Below are 17,942 nucleotides of genomic sequence, written 5' to 3'. Positions count from 1 at the left end.
CTATCCCACCCCAGCCACCCATTCCTTTGTCACACCCATGACCATATCATCACCCAAAACCTAGGCATCCCACTCTCTGACCACCACCTCCTCTCATTCCAGCTCCCAGAGGGTAATATTTCTACACTGTCTCATCAAGACTTCTAATACACTGCTCCTCCCACTTTTTTATCATCTGTCATTTCCCTCCTGTGCTCACTTTCTTCCTTAACCAGCACTTATTTCTGTGGTTCATTGTCATAACTAGTCTTTTCAAACACTCCTAATTCCCTTATTCCACTCTTCTTCCTTCATATTTGCCCTCTGCTTAAAGCCTACATATCTTCCTACCACATACCTGAACTCAAGCATAGGAGAAAACATATACCCAGACCAACTGGTCTCACTTTAAATTCATGACAACAAATCCCCAATTAGCATCCAATCCTGTTCAGCAATCCTACCACTCTTCTCTGGGTGTTTACTTCCTATTCCCAAAGACAGTTATTTCACATCTTTACCTCCTTCCTTCCCCCACTCATTGGGAGGGCCTCTCAGGAGGGGCCATCCATTCCCCCTGTCTTCATCTGATGACCTCATCTCCTATTTCATTGATAAAATAGGAAGCAGTTACAAAGGAACACCCTTATCTTCCCACCACACCTCTTAATCTGTCTGAATTTGTGTTTCTCTTTCCTGCCTGCCTTCGTATTGCTATGGATGAAGTGTCCCTACTTTTACCAAAAGATACTCCTTTTACTTGGGAGCTGAATCCTCTGGTCTCTTGTTTTTCCAATTCTCCCATGTCTGCTATAGTTCTCCCATCTCTGCTGCATCCTCAGTTTCTTTCTCTTAACTCAGGTCATTCCCAACAAAATGCATACCTATTCCATCATCTCCACCATCTGCAGAGCCTTTCCTTTACCCCATGTCTTCCTTCAGCTGATGGCCTGTCTCCCTGCTGTCCTTCAAAGCAGCCTTTCTCACGGACTTGTCTCCTGTCTCTTCTTCCTAACCTCCTATTTCTGCTCAGCCCTCTGTGATTGGGCTTCTTTTCTCTCCAGTCCACTGAGACTGTTTTTGATGAGGTCACCAATAACCTCCAGTGGTCACTTCTCTGTCCTTACTTGATCTCTCAGCAGCACTTCACTCAGTAGACCACTCCCTCCTTGAACTGCTTTCTTCACTTGATTACTGGAATATGACATGCTTTTGGCTGCTCCTTTGTGGTCTGTCTAGCTGATGGCCTCATTTAACTGCTTGACTTCCACATGTCAGAGTGCTCAAAGTTTTGACCATAGCCCTCTTCTCTAGCTACTTCTTCTCCGTTGGTGATCTCCTCTGGTCCAAAACTTTGAATACTCTCTGTATAGCCATGTCTCCCCAGACTCTATCTCCAGCTCTGTCTGCCTCTTGGAACTTGACTTAGAAACATCCAGCCTTATATTGAGTCCCTTCACTTGGATGTCTAATAGGTGTGTCAGACTTGTCCCAAATCCAACTTTTGGTTCCTCCCAACTTCAAGCCTGTTCTTTCCTCAGCATTTCCTATTCCAGTAAATAATATTTGTTCATACAGGTTATCAGGCCTGAAACCTTATATATATATATATATATATATATATATATATATATATAAATTAATTAATTAATTAGGCTGTGTCAGGTCTTAGTTGCGGCATGCGGGATCTTTTGTTGCGGTGTGCAGACTCCCTAGTTGCAGTGTGCGGGCTCCAGAGCACGCGAGCTCAGTAGTTGTGGTGCACGGTCTTAGTTGCCCCGAGGCATGTGGCATCTTAGTTCCCTGACCAGGGATCAAACCCGTGTCCCTTGCATTGGAAGGCAGATTCTTAACCACTGGACCACCAGGGAAGTCCCTTAGATATATTTTTGATTTCTTGATTTTCTGACCCCTTATACACAAGTCCTGTTGCATGTCCCTCTAGAACTAATCAAGAATTTGAAACTTTTCCTCATCATCACTATTACCACCTTCATCCCAACCAACATCAACTATCACATGCATTGCTGCAGTGGCCTCTTAACTGGTGTCCCTGCCTCTGTCCTGTACCCCTGCTCTCTATTTTCCACTCAGCAGCCAGAGTGTTTCTTTAAAAATATAAATCAGATTATGCCAACTCTCCTGCTTAAAATCCTTAAATGGTTTTTCAAAACACCAAGAATAAAGTCTAAACTCCTTATCCTGGCCTACAAAACTCCATGTGATCTTAGCTCCTGTTTACTTCTCCAGTGTCTTTTTGAACCAGGCTCTTCCTCATTAGTTACATGGCCTTCTTTCCATCCTTTGAACACAAATAATTTCCTGACTTAGGGCTTTTGCACTAGCTGTTCCCTCTGCCTAGAACTCTCTTACTCTATATCGTTCTACAGCTTTCCCTGATGCCCAGTCAAAAGGAGTCATCCAGATAATCTGAATCACATCATCCTGCTTTAATTATCTGCATAGCTCTTACATCTGCCTAACAGTTTCTTATTTGTTACACATCCTGCTAGGATGAGAGCCCTGTGAGAGCAGGAATCTTGTTTGTCTTATTCACAGCTGTATTCCTAGTGCTTAGGTCAATATCTGGTACAAAATAGACATTCAATAAATATCTCTAAATGAACAAAAGAATAAATGAATAAACATGCTAATGTAAAACAATTATGTGCTCCATAACCAGTGTTAAGATTTGGAAGACCTTTATTGTGATCTAGTATGAGGCTTGTAGTCTAATGAGGCCTTTTCACATGTGAAGTTCTCCTATAACTGGTGTTACTTCCCCATCTCATGCCTGTCCCGGTGGCAGACATGACCAGTCCATCATCAGCTTTTTCCTGATGAACCTGCTGGAGGTTCTACAGTCCTTTGTAACTTCAGGTGGCCATCATTAATCCACCTGAGCTGGCAGAGAGGATGAAATCCATCTGTTGTTCCAGTTGGTCTGTGGTCTAATTTGCTTTACAGTAGTAGAGTATCTGAAGCTTAGCTTTGGGAGGTTGGACCCTGTTGGCGAAGATAAAGTGATGATATGAGTTTAGATCTGTTTGTTCTGTTCCCTGATCTCAAGTATTGACATTAGTTCTTTGGTAGGATCCCTGAGCTGGTGGCTGGGCTGTATCAGGAGGAATCTTCAGTGCTGGGTGTTGGTCAGTTGGAGTGCCCTGTAGCAAGTCAAGGTGTGACTGTGCAGGCTGGTGGGGGAGCCTAGAAGTAACATTATAAACGTTTCTTTTGAGCCTTCAAGTGGGCAGGGCCAGGCATAGCCCCAGAAAGTCATGACTCCTGACATCAAAGGGAAGCATTTGGAGATGGTATTTTTAGAACCAAGCAAGGAAGTAGACATTGAAAAGGTAACCTGACATCCTCATGTGCACAGACTGTGGAGATCCACTCTCCTGTTGGAGCAGGTTTGGGGGTGAAGATGGTATGGATTTGGATATGTTGAGATTGAGATATCTGTTGGGTATATGTTGGTCTAAAGCCTAGGGAAAGGTTTGGACTGGGGTCAGAGATTTGAAGGTCATCAGCATCCACCTAGTAGTAGAAACTGTGATGGAAGATGAGATCACTCAGTAGGTGTTGCCGTGATGGAGTCATGATCCTTGATCACAGCTTGGAGCCCTGAGCTTTGTGAGACTCTGACGTGTATCTCTATGACCAAAACTAAGTCATTGAGTACTGGCTCCAGTGGGAACCAACAGTCATTGATGTGCTCCAAAATGAGTGAATGAATGAATTAATTTATGAACACACATAGCAACAAGTTCAAGATCTTCAGTCTCAGCCAGGCTCTTAGTGCCACTTGTTAATCTTTTTACCCATTCTTCCATTTTCTTCAACCTTTATTCACAGCCCATTTTTAGTTTCCCACGCCCTCCGTGTGTGCCCTACTTCATGGAGAAATTAAGACTATCAAGTGTGACCATCCCTGTCTTCCCACCTACCTACCCTCAAATCCATCATCTGTCTCATTCTCAGAGTGTCCTTCATTCTTTTCAAGGCCAATATGTCCACCTATGCTCTGGACCTCATCTGTTCCCTCCAGCTGTCTTTAGGGCCTTGTTGCAACAATTATCTCCTTTCTTTCCTGTATTCTTTCCTGTATTTGCCTTTCAACTTGTTGACCAATCTCACCAAATTTCTTCAAAGAGTGGTCTAAAATCACCATTTCTACTTCATCACTGCCTATCCACTCCTTGACCCACTGTACTCTGCCTCCTGCCCCCACCCTAGATTTCCCTAAGGATACCAAGAACCCCTTGGCCAAACCCATTAGAAACTTTTCAGTCCTTATTTGACTCAACCTCTTTGCTGCACTGGACAGTTGAGGAGTCTTTCCTTTTGGTACTGCTACTTTGGTACACACAACAATGAATATTCCTGTTTCTGCTCTTACTTGTCTCCTTTGTGAGCCCCTCTTCTTCTGTCCTTCCCTTAAATGTTATGTTCTTCAGGATCCATTCTTGTCTTACAGGTCTTGTCACTCTACAGACTTTCTTTGGGCAATCTCATCCACTCCTGTGGTTTTAGCTACTGTCTCTATGCTGAGGAGGCACTGGAGTACTATGGGAAGAACACTCAGTGGCTTCAAACTGAATTAGGAGAGCAATTCTGAACTCTGTGCTGAATTGGCGAGGGATCTGGATTGAAAGCAACTCTGGTTAATGTTTCATCCCCATTGCTTCCTGGATTAGATACTCTTGTGACTTTTTGTCATCTGTGTTTTCATATCTATTAAAGATGTCCACCTAGTGAAGACCTATAATCCCTTACAGTCTTGTACATTTCCTCTTTATTCTTAGTTGATATATAGGATTTTTGGAGAATTCCCTGGAGGTCCAGTGGTTAGGATTCTGCGCTTGCACTGCAGGGGGGCCCTGGTTGGGGAACTAAGATCCCACAAGCTGTGTGGCATGGCCAAAAAAAAAAAAAAAAGGATTTTTGTAATTTAAAAGTACTTATCTGTTCTATTCACGATGGACATGGGAGAGGACACCAAGGCACCAAGCTGATTGTCACATGCTGAGAGCTCACACATTGAAGATAGGAGATTGCCCAGGACTAATGTCTCTGAATTAGGGGTGAAGGATGCCCCACTTCAGATCCTCTTGGCCTCACTATCTCTTATTCCAGTGGCTGCTACAGTCACCAACTTTGTGTGGATGCTTATTTCATATAGGCTCATTCTGGTAGTATCTCACTCAGGCCCATGTTACATGTCTCTCTCCTCCCTCCCTGAGGTTTCCCCATTGACCTTCCTGTCAATTTGATGCCCATACGTGCACAACCCAGAAATATGGGGGAAATTAACACTCCATAGGAGAAAATTCAACCACTGAAGGCAGTCCTGAGAGTAGGGTGACCAACTCATCCTGGTTTGCCTGGAACTGTTGCAGTTTTGGCACTGAAAGTCCCATGTCCTGGGAAATCCCTCAGACCTGTGACAACCAGGACAGTTGGTCACTCTACCTGAGACGCAGATTGCATGGGGACATTTCCATGAAATTGAATAATGGGGTGCATCTAGCGGTAGCCTTCTCCATAGCACATGCTTGTATTGGCCCTCCCTCCTTCCTGCTTCACTCCCCTTGTCCCTCACTCCTGATCCCTAATAAAAGACTAGCTCGTAAGCCCCTGACTCATGCTCTGCTTTCTAGGAACCCAGGCTAACTCAGAGGAGTAGCCTGCCTCTTGCTCTGACGATTGCCCCAGGTGTCATGGGTGTGAGAAGAGGATTGAATTATTTCAAGGAGGAAGAAGTTTCTCTGGAATTCACGTAAGTGTTATTATTTGTGCCTATTCAAGGCCTTGTCTTCCAGCCATGTGAGCTGTGTCTCTATTAGCCCTTTTCTCTCACCCCCCGCCCCCCGCTGTACTTTATCGCTCAGCAACACTGTGCCATGTGTAGTTCCCTATTCATGCCACACTGCTTCAGACCCTGGGCTCTCTTCATGCCTGGAATGCCCTTTGTACCTTCTTGTGAGCAACTCCTGCTCACCCTTCATGATTCAGCTCGGACAACACCTCCCCCAGAGCCTGCCAACCTTCCTGGCCAAGCCTGGGTAGAGCTCTGTCCTCTCCACCTTGCCTGTCTCTACACATTTGCTTCCATATTGTTTTCTGCCCTCTTTGTTCAGTTGTTAAATGTGAATTGCTTGAAGGCAGGGATTGTATCCTGTTTGCTCCATATCCCAGCACTTGTCACACTCCCTGTTCAGTACAGGTTTGTTGAATGAATGAGTGCATTTTCCCAGTAACCCTGTGAGGCCAGTTGTGGCGGCATCATTCCCATTTAAAAGATGATACAATCGAGGCTTAGAGAAGGGAAGAAGGAACGTCGGAGGACAGAGGCAGAGCCACGTCACGGGTTCTTTCCACCATACCAGTTGTCTCTCTAGAGAGGACATTGCTGGCTTTTCCAAGCATTGTAAGCAGAGGGCAGCCAGGGACTTAGAAGCACACACAGAGTGAGACTCCCAAGGGCCCTTCTAGCGCAATTCTTACCAATCTTCCCACATGCTTGGAAGGCAAGCCCCTAGTTCCACTGCTACCCTGACAGCTCCTCTGTAAGACTGCAGCCCTCTTCCTGCTCTAGTTTTCAGCTCTCCCTTTGTTTTTTTTTAAAATTAATTAATTAATTTTTATTTTTGGCTGCATTGGGTCTTCGTTGCTGTGTGCAGGCTTTCTCTAGTTGCTGAGAGCAGGGGCTACTCTTCATTGCAGAGTGCGGGCTTCTCATTGTGGTGCCTTCCCTACTTGTTGCAGAGCACGGGCTCTAGAGCGCAGGCTCAGTATTAGTGGTGCACGGGCTTAGTTGCTCCATGGCATGTGGGATCTTCCCAGACCAGGGTTCGAACCCGTGTCCTCTACACTGGCAGGCAGACTCCCAACCACTGCACCACCAGGGAAGTCCCTCTCCCTTTGTTTTGATCTTGGAAATACCCTTACTTTCTCGTGATGTTTCTGGTATATTTCAAATGACTAAAACAGATATTACCCAGCATTTCTAGGTGTTTTGTAGCAGGGAGCTTTCAGGTTATCTAGTCTGCCACTTTGGCAGTAGCCCTTATTCTTAGGTTTAGCCTTCATCTCCTCCACCACTCCCACCCCATCTTGGTGTGGTTTCTCCATAATGAAAGGCAGTTGTGTAAAACCTAAAGTTGCTGCTGAAGCCACTATGGAAAGGCTTGATCTTGGGGCAGAAGGGTTTGTAGTTGGGGCTTTCCGAACCTGGGAGGGTGCTGTGCACTGTCCTATGAGAGGGTGTGGGCAGGTACTGGGAGGAGAGTTTCACCCCAGGCGGGTCCTCTTGCTAAGCCCAGCTCCAGGCCTTTGGCTCTTTACTGCCTACACAACCAAGCCCAGTCCTCTTGGCCTGACCTTACGGCCTTTGCCACCTGGCCCCGTTGACTCTCCAGCCTCACCTTCCTCTTCAACCAAACATATGGTCTACATGCTGTTACTCAGACACAGCCCATCAACCCTGCTTCCAGCTTTGCCTCTTGCTGTCTCCTCATCCCAGGGCACCCTCTCCCCAGTGTTTTGCCCCCAGGTCTTTGTTCTCCAAGGGTCAGGTTCAGTATCACCACCCAGGAGGGTGACGTTACTCTTTCTATCCCCTAGGTCCCTATAGCCCATCTCTGGGTCTTCCTGTGGCCCTATTGACCCTGCTTTACTGTGGCTGGGGTCTGCATCTGTACAGCCCTGGGGGAGCCACCTTTGGCTTACTCCACTCCTGCCAATGCTCAGCGCACCTTGCTCATGGAAAGTGCTTGATACATTTCAGTGGAATAGCATGCTCCTGGTCAACTGGGCGATGACCATCTCATGGCGACCCTGAGCTTGATGGAAGGTGACCCCTGAGGCTGCCCACCATTTTCTCATCCAGCACTGGGGCTGAAGGCTCAAAAGCAAAGGAGGGAACACAGCTTTGCTCTGAATGGAGGAAAGTTTAAGGCTTTCATGTTCTGGGGCCTGGGAGGAGACAAGATGCCATGTCCTGAAAGATCCCTCAGCCACCATCACTCCATGCTGCGCCTCCCACCAGCAGCACCTCTGACAGCGCCTCTGAATGGGGGAGCAAATGCTTGGGAGGTCAGCTGATGGTGGAAGAGTTTTCAAGAATAATTTTGAGTATGCAGAATTTTTGCCTAATATGCTGACTTTAGCCTCCAACTCCCATGTCAGGTGTCTCCATCTTATAGCACCAGCACCTGGTGTAGGGCTTGGCAATAAATGCTTGTTGCATAAATGAATGAATCCTCAAACACTGGAATTAGGAGGAAGCTTAAGGGTCTTTCGATCCACATTTTATGGAGAAATAAATAATAGTGATATCCTTTTATTGAGAGCTGACTCAGTGCTAGGATCCATGCTGGGCACTTCACATATATTACCTGATTTTATCCTTTCAACAACAATGTGAGCTGGGAGTTATCTTCCCTACTTTTTTTTTGTTTGTTAAGATTAAGACTTTTTTGCTTTGTACTTTTTTTCTTTGTTTTGTCAGGTAGATGTCTTATATAATCCATTCAGGGAAGCTCACTTAGTCCAACTTGATGAAGGCTGTATCCTTCATGGACTGATGGAAACACTGGTGGCACATATGTAGGCTGTATTTCCTGATCAGATGGTGCCAGTTTGAGCAGATGCAGTAAGAGTTAGAACTTTGGCTGGATTTTTGTGGATGGCTCCAGTAGAGCTACTGGTGACGTATCTTACTTTCAGGGATACAATGAGGTGAATGTTGCACAGCTGATGACTTGCAGAACCAACTGTGTCCAGAGGCTGGCTGACTCTATGCTGTACTACATCTCATTGAATGTGCAAGAAGTAGAGACCCCCAGAAAGGCAGAAACTTGACCTGGTCCCCCAGCCCCTCAGAGGCAGGAAGGCCACTTTATCTGAGGCACCTTCATTCCGGAGCTTTCCAAGACCCCTGGCTGCAAGGACACCATGAAGAGGAAAAGAGAATTTCAAGTGCATTCTAAGAAGCTCCTCTATTCTCTTGCTGTGGAGGGCAGGAGCATGCACTCAAAGACTCAGCCAGGAAGAAAGATTTGATCTCCTGGGCAGGATCCACTTCCCATGGTGACGCCTTCTTGAGTCGAAGCTCTGGTATGAAGTAAGACTTGTTTAAAGCAGTTAAAAGCAGCAATCCCCATTGTGTCGAGTGGTGACAGTATAATCCTCCTTAATGATTTCATTCCCTCTCCAAACTCTCTTCCATTATGCTTCCTTAAAATGTGACTTCAGATGCCTCTTTAGGTTTCTAGTCCTGTAAGTGCAGGGGGATTTGGCAAGAGGGAGGAGGTAAAGACTTGTCTCTCTTGCTCTCAGACCACTCAGAGATGCATCACTGGAAACACTTTTTTTTGGCTAGAGCTATTTGTTTTAAAGTTTTTTTTAATGAAAATTTAAATTATATATAAAACTAAAGATATTAGTATATTAAACCTCCATATCCCCATCACCTAACTTTAAAATATCAATATATGGCCAGTCTTGCTTCATTTATACCCTATTCACTCCTACCCCCTTACCACTGGATTCTTTTGAAGAAAAATCCCATATGCATTGGAATAGATGTATCTTTTATCTCTAAAAGATAAAGGCTTTTAAAAAAATTATCTGTAGTAACCTATCACACCTAAAAATTAAAAATGATTTCTTAATATCATCTAATATCCGGTCAGTTATCATATATACAGTAATATATATATATTTCAAATGTATTAAATGTTCAAATGTATATATATGTGTGTATATATATATATCAGAATCCAGAGATAGTCTACACATTTGGATTTGGTTGATGTATCTCCTAAATTTCTTTTAATCAATAGGGTCCCCTTCTTCCTCTATTTAAAAAAAATTATATTTTGAAGAAACTTGGTTGTTTGTCCCGTAGAGCTTTCCATGTTTTTGACTTTGTGGATTACACCCCCAAGGGATCATGTAACACGTTCCTCTGGCCCTTGGGATGAAATCTAGAAGTGTTATCAGGCTCAGATTTGATTTGGGGACAAGAAAACTTCAGAGTTGGCGCCATATACTTCTTGTTGCCTCATATCAGGAGGCACCTAAGGTCTGGTTTTCTCTCTTCATGGCTTAGTAAGAAGATATTGATCGTTGGGTTGAGGTGTTTTCAGCCTAATCTGTTATACTGTTCCTTGCTGGGGTTTTGCCTAATGATTTTTGCAGTCATTGATCATCGTTATTATTTCATCGGGGATTTCAAATGGTGATATTCTAATTCTGATATTCCCTCATCATTTATTAGCTATAATTATTTATAAAGAAGAGCTTGATCTCATCAACTATTTGGTTACTCTGAAGTACAGTTCATAAAGGGAAGGCAAGATACTTGATTCTTTATCGTTACCTATTTCTGGAATTATGAGTTTATTCTCAAGCGTCCTCCAAAGGTGATGTGCTGCTTATGTACTATAGTGTATTAATTACCCTAGAACTTAGTGGCTTAAACAACAACCATTTAATTATGCCCCATAATTTCATGGGTCAGGAATTTGGTCCAAGATTAGCTGATTGATTTGTCTGCTCCATACAATACCGACTGAAGTCACCTGGGCGGGGGGATTCAGCTCGTGGATGGGCTGGTCTGGAGGACGTGTGGTGCCTTACTGGGAATGGCTGAAAGGCTGAGCTTTGCTGGTATTGTCAGCCAGAGTGCCTAAAAGTGGCTTCCCTAGGATGGCAGTCACGAGGCCCACGGCTTTCAGAGAGTGTTCCAGACAAAAGCTTGAAAGCTTTTCCTGACCTAGCTTCAGAAGTCATGCAGCTTCACTTCTGCTGTGTTCTCTAGTTACATTTGAGTACCAGGACCAGTCCAGGTTCAAGAAGAGGGTACTACACATGCACATGAATACCATGAGGCACAGTTCATGGGACCCTCTTACAATTACAGGGAGCCCAGAGTCAGAGCCCCCCCTGCCTTTTTTTTTTTTTTTTTTCTTTTTGCGGTATGCGGGCCTCTCACTGTCGTGGCCTCCCCCGTTGCGGAGCACAGGCTCCGGACGTGCAGGCCCAGCGGCCATGGCTCACGGGCCCAGCCGCTCCGCGGCATATGGGATCCTCCCAGACCGGGGCACGAACCCGTATCCCCCGCACCGGCAGGCGGACTCTCAACCACTGCGCCACCAGGGAGGCCCCCCCCCTGCCTTTTTGAATGCACTTGACTCCTTCTCCCCAGGGAGTCTGGCCGTCCTCTTTTTTTTTTGCTGCATCGGGTCTTCGTTGCTGCACGCAGGCTTTCTCTAGTTGCAGCAAGTGGGGGCTACTCTTCATTGCGGTGTGTGGGCTTCTTATTGCGGTGGTTTGTCTTGTTGCCGAGCATGGGCTCTAGGCATGTGGACTTCAGTAGTTGCAGCACATGGGCTCAGTAATTGCGGCACGTGTGCCCTACAGCGCGCAGGCTTCAGTAGTCGTGGCGTGTGGGCTCAGTAGTTGCAGTGCACGAGCTTCAGTAGTTGTGGCTTGCGGGCTCTAGAGTGCAGGCTCAGTAGTTGTGGTGCGTGGGCTTAGTTGCTGCATGGCATGTGGGATCTTCCCGGACCAAGGATCGAACCCATGTCCCCTGCCACGGATTCTTAACCACTGCGCCACCAGGGAAGTCCCTGGCCAACCTCTTAATTTTGGTTAGGAGCTGGCTGCAGGAGACACAACCTTGCTCCAGGTGTCCATAGTCTCCTTCAAGGCCAGCAGAATGTGAACGGCCTCACTGTGAGCAGAGTCAACAGTAAGTTACCAAGCTACTGAAATGTTAGTGTGCCCATTGCCACCTCCTGCAAATCCACTGCCACTATATCGTAGGCTATGGCTTAAGCTGAATACTTTCACTGGGAACATCTTGGAGAACTTGGCCTTGAGTGCTTGAAGACTTGAGCAAGGATCTGTTCTGAGAGTTTGGCCCTCCCCTGATCATGAAGAAACCATCCAACAGGACTCACAGGAGTTTTGTGGGCAGGACTAAGAGCACCCTGGCCATGCATCCATAATGATTGCTTTAAATTGTATAAAATACTTCATCCCATGGATGCAGCATGCTTTACCAAACCATTTCTCCATTGTCGTAGTTGCTGGCACTTTTTGATTATTTATGAGTAATCTATATGTTTTAGTGCACAAAACTTTTTTATTCTGTTAAATTCTTCCCTTAAGATAGCTTTCCAAGAGTAGAATTATTTTTTGGCTCTCGATATATTTTATCAATTTGCTTTTCAGAGAAGTGAACAATTTACATTCCAACAGCAGTGTATGTGTATTGAGACTTATCATTTAAAAATGTTTTTTGTGGGACTTCTCTGGTGGCGCAGTGGTTAAGAATCTGCCTGCCAATGCAGGGGACATGGGTTTGAGCCCTGGTCTGGGAAGATCCCACATGCCGCGGAGCTACTAAGCCCTTGCACCACAACTACTGAGCCTGCGCTCTAGAGCCCGCGAGCCACAACTACTGAAGCCCACGTGCCTAGAGCCCATGCTCCGCAACAAGAGAAACAATGAGAAGCCCGTGCACCACAGCGAAGAGTAGCCCCCTCTCGCCACAACTAGAGAAAGCCCGCGCACAGCAACGAAGACCCAACGCAGCCAAAAATAAATAAATAAAATAAATAAATTTATTAAAAATAAATAAATAAATTAAGATCAACCAATGAGAAGAGCAAAGGCTATTTTTAAAAAAAGTTTTTTGCTAATTTAATAAGTGTAAAACTGAAGTTAAGTTTGCTTTGTATATTTTCTTTTCTTATTCTGTTCTAAACTGTCAGTTCTTTCCCTTTATATCAATAATTATAAAGAGTTAATTTGTTTAATTTGTATCAATTTGGTATTAGTTGCTTAAGTGAAATTTAGATTATTTCCAATAGTGCCTCCAGTACAATTTGTATCAAAAATATTCTCTTAAACATTTAAAAAAATCAAAACACTTCTAATCTTCTCAGAGATGAGTAGCAGCAACATAGTTCTTGGATTCTGCACCTACGGGAAATTCGCAAGTAGGAGCGATACCTAATTATATTTAAAATAATCAGAGAAAATATAAAAACCAAAACCAAACACAACCCAAAACATTTAGAAGTAACTCCTTACATGTGTAAAACAACCCAGAGGTTATAAACAGCTTTCACATTTATTATCTCATATGCTTTTTGCATTCAACCCTGGAGGTAGACTGGGGGGAATTATTATGGCCATTTCACAGATGAGAACATTGAGGCTCAGTGAATTTATGTGCATAGTGACCCAACTAGTTAATGGCAGATCTGAGTGGAATCCAGGCTTTCTGACTCCAAATGAGTTTGTTCCTTCATTTACTTAAAAAGTCATTAGTGGTAAATTATCACATCTCAGGAAATAGGCTAGAAGCTGGGGATGCAGTCATAAACAAGAACCCACCCTTTTGGAGTGTATAGTCTACTAGGAGAGAAGAATTGCCATATAAACTAGAAAGCACGGGAGACCTAAACTACCCAGAGAACAGACACTCAGCCCAGCCTGGAGGGACAAGAATTAAGGTAGGCTTCCTAGAGGAGGTCAAGATTAAAGTAAACCCTGAATAACAAGCTACCCAGGCTATGAGGGATAGGGCAAGTTTGATCTAGGCCAAGGGAAGTAACTGATTCATCCAGAGGTGAGGGTATGTAAGGAGGTAGGTAAACATGATGAACCTTGGTTGGATGTGGGAGGTTAGAGAAAGGGATTCATTGAGGATGATGCCCAGGTTTCTAGCCTGAACAACTAGGAGGGTGGGGGTGTCACTCACTGAGAAGGGGAATAGAGGAGGAAGAGCAGGTCTGAGGCACATGCATGTGCACGTGTGTGTGCGTGTGTGTGTGTGGATTGTCAAGCCCCGAAAGTCCTCAGGTAAATAAGAACCTTTCCTTTCCCTAGAGAACTCTGTATTCCAGTGAGAGAAGCCAAGACATAAAAAATAATTCTGACATAAAATGAGAGATGTTAAGTGATAGACATGTGTATGAGGTTTGGGAGCCACAGAGTAGGGCAGGACTAAATCTGTGGGGTAGGAAGAAAGAACCATACAAGGAGGTTCCCCAAAGGCAGTGATACTAATGTGGAGAAGGCAAGAGGGTTCCAAGTAGAAGAGGTGTGCGGGAACTGGTGAGGTTTTTTTTTTTCCGCTTTGCTGGGTCTTCGTTGCTGAGCATGGGCTTTCTCTTGTTACGGCAAGTGGGGGCTACTCTTTTATAAAAATTTTTTTAAATTAATTAATTAATTTTTATTTTTGGCTGCGTTGGGTCTTTGTTGCTGCGCATGGGCTTTCTCTAGTTGCGGCAAGTGGGGGCTACTCTTCGTTGCGGTGCGCGAGTTTCTCATTGCGGTGGCTTCTCTTGTTGCAGAGCATGGGCTCTAGGCATGCAGGCTTCAGTAGTTGTGGCTCGCGGGCTCTAGAGTGTAGGCTCAGTAGTTGTGGCACATGGGCTTAGTTGCTCCGCGGTATGTGGGATCTTCCTGGACCAGGGGTTGAACCCGTGTCCCCTGCATTGGCAGGCGGATTATTAACTACTGCGCCACCAGGGAAGTCCTGAAACTGGTGAATTTCGAAGGTAGCAATCTGGAAGTTCTATTTGGTGAGGTGTAGGATGTGAGTGGGAGTTCTCTTGGAGCTGTAGGGGTTGGCAAGGGGCTGAGAAGTATGGACTTCATCTCGTTGATGATGGGCTAGAATTCAAAAAATCCTTCTTCAATTACTAAAATGTAGCTGCATCCATTAGAATGTAAGTTACACAGGGGCAGATCATTGAATGGTGTCCAGAACATAGTAGGTACTCAGAAACTATTTGTTGAATGAATGAGTGGTTGGTGATATTGAAATCTTTGCCTTATCTTCCATATTGTTGGAGATTTCCCAACACCATCTATTTCTTTTGACTACATGCATTTCAAAATAAGGATTAACATAAAATTCATATACCAAGTTGAAAGTAGATTTTATTCATATATTTAATCATTCTTAATCACTAGGAATTCTTTTAAAAGAAAAAGCACTGTGTAAGTGGTTCTTGTGGGTCTACAAATTTTTCCTATAAGGGTTGAATATTATGAAAGAATTGAGAAGTACACGGACCATTTTGAAAATATGAATAGATGCTAAAGTATTTTAGTTGATGCTGTTTTCATAATCATTAAGAAGTTGGAAAATATCAGATAACTAAACTAAATTTGAAAAAAAATTAGATATTTCTAGACTATATTATATCCTGGAACCAGCAATCTAAAAGCTAGGTGGGTTTAGCAAGTATTTTCAAATGTCAACATTGTTTGGGGAACATGAATAATACTTAACCAATCAAAAGTTATCAAATGTTAGAGGTGGGAGATATCTTTGACTTCTGGTCCATTTTTTCACTGTACAGGTAAGAAACTGGGGTCCAGAGAGGGAAAGGGACTTGTCCAAGATCACACAGCAAGTTAGAGGCAAGCCAAGAATAGCATCCAGATGTTTGACTCTTAGTCCAGCACCCTCTTTATTATTCCATGCTGTAGTGGCTATTGTTTTTCTCTATCTAGAACCTACTTTCTCCACTTCAGGAAACAGATTTCATCCCTCTGGCCACAGGGGTAGGCACTGGCCCAGGCTAGGTCAATCATTGTATATAGTACTTCACCCTCTCTGGCCTTAGTCATTGGTTCAGGTGATGAGGATGTGACCCAAGCTTGACCAATCAGAATCCTTCCCTGGAATTTGTGACAGTGGATCTAGGAAAGAAAAGGACCTTTTCCTTTCTGGTTGTGAGGCTGAGAGGATATGAGCTCAAAACTAGGGTGGCTAGGCCTGTATCGTATGGAAAGAATGAGAACAGAAGGAAGACAGACAGGAGAGGTAGTCCAGATGGGAACTGAATTACACTAATCTCCAAGGTGTATCCATCCTGAAGTTTTTTTAGCTCTTTTCTTTTTTTAAAAACGATGATAATATTCTTCCAATAACCACCCTGTTTTTGTTTTTTTCTTTTTTCTTCTTTTACTAAAGCAAGTTGGACTTGGCTTCCTGTCCCTTGCAGCCAAAGAGTCTAACCAGAGTTTCTCAACAGTAGCAGTACTGACACTTTGGACCAGATCATTGTGTTGGGAGGGGCTGCTCTGTGCAGTATAGGATGCTTAGCAGCAGCCCTGGACTCTACCTCACTAGATGCCAGTATCACTCCACCCCAGTTGTGGCAACCAAAAATGTCTCCAGACATTACCAGATGTCCACTAGGGGTTGGGACAAAATTGTCCCTGGTTGGGAAACACTAGTCTTATCTAATACCCATGGTGACTATTGTTAAAAACAAACAAACAAACAAAACCCAACCAACCAAACAAACAAAACAGATAGGGAAAACTGAAATTCAGTGAGATGTGGGACTTTTTTCAAAGTGGCAAAGACAGGACTACTAAATCGAGCAAAAAGGATCCAGGAAGTTATACTGCAAGGAGATGTTGGTACATGCAAATGTTGGCTCTCATAGCTGTTGGAATAATAACAAACTCCACAAAATGATTTGGGATTTTACCCATGACACAGGCGGTAACTCTCTACCTAAGAATTCTCACGCATGTCACAAGATGGTGAGACAAAGCAATGTCAGTTAGTTTTATTTCTGTTGTTTTAGATCTCTCTGGTGAATGACTTGGAGGTTTGGGTTCAGTGAACTTTTACTGGGTGTCTCCAGAAAGCTCACTGCATACCTTTCTGAAGCAGATATCCAGGAAGTCAAACCTTGCTATAATTAAAATAATAATAAGATTCATTGCACAATGATGATGTATCTACATGAATGAGATTAGTAAAATACCATGAAGAATCAACTTCATTTTTTTTTTTTTTTTTGCGGCACGCGGGCCTCTCACTGCTGTGGCCTCTCCCGTTGCGGAGCACAGGCTCAGGACGCGCAGGCTCAGCGGCCATGGCTCACGGGCCCAGCCGCTCCGTGGCATGTGGGATCCTCCCGGACCGGGGCACGAACCCGTGTCCCCTGCATCGGCAGGCGGACTCTCGACCACTGCGCCACCAGGGAAGCCCTCAACTTTACTTTTGTTAGAACTGTTTTTGAAGACGTGCTCTTCAGAAGCAGGATTGTGAGGAAAAGATTACTAGCACAGGAATCAAGAGGTCTAGATGTGAGCCTGGCTCTGCCACTAATGCTGTGTGACATTGTGCAAGTGTCCCCCGCTCTCTGGGCCTCAGTTTCCTTCTCTGTATAATGAGGGGTTGGATCAGACAAATGCTGAGGAACTTTCCAGGACTGACTTTCAGTGATTCTTGTTGGCAGGCACTATGTCATATCTATCTTGGTTCCCCTATCCTCAACCCAGGACCTGGTGCAGCACCAGAAACAATATAGGTACTAAGCAAATGCTTATTAAACGCACAGATAAATGGATTAGTTATGAGATAAATGACAAGAACATCCCAGCTTCCACAGATGCATAGAATTAGAAGAGATCTTAGAATTGAAAGTGATCCCTAAGCTTACTTAGCGAAGCCCAGCCAAAGCTAGAACTCTCTACCTTGTTTCTGACAGATGGACATATAGTTTCTGTTTAAAAACTTATGATGACAGGGAATTCACGATCTGCAGAGGTTCCAGTTTTGGATAGCTCTAGATATTAGGAAGTTCTTCCTTATCTGGAACCAAAATTAGCCTCCTTGTACCTGTCACTTTCCTCTATTTTTATTTTTTTTATTAATTTTAATTTTAATCTAAGAATATATGCATATAACTTGAAAAGTAAAATAATACTAAAGTCTTATTATAATGAAAAATAACTCCTCCTCATCCTTTGTCATTCCCCAGGACTGCCCCCTCCAACCACTTTACACTCCATTAGCTGTTTCTTCTGCTACTTATATCTGCATTTCCAATTGATATGCTTATACTGTTATTTCTTGATTTATCAATTTTAGACATTATCTATTGATTTCCTATTTTAAGGAA

The 17,942-nt window shown here is 44.0% G+C and overlaps 1 long non-coding RNA gene across 2 annotated transcripts in view; it reads left to right on the top strand.

Moving 5' to 3' along the window:
• The window catches only part of LOC309808551, an 85,735-nt gene that overhangs the window by 15,278 nt on the left and 52,515 nt on the right, over positions 1 to 17,942 (top strand). For both annotated transcript variants that reach the window (XR_014294750.1, XR_014294751.1), the window contains one exon: positions 5,640 to 5,758. This is a non-coding gene — a long non-coding RNA (uncharacterized lncRNA). The remainder of the gene's footprint in view (positions 1 to 5,639; positions 5,759 to 17,942) is intronic.

This window comes from Mesoplodon mirus (assembly GCF_964341445.2).
Source record: "Mesoplodon mirus genome assembly, chromosome: 1".
Classification (NCBI taxonomy): domain Eukaryota; kingdom Metazoa; phylum Chordata; class Mammalia; order Artiodactyla; family Ziphiidae; genus Mesoplodon; species Mesoplodon mirus.
Note: the sequence above shows the minus strand (reverse complement) of the source record. Positions and strands in the feature narration are given on the sequence as shown.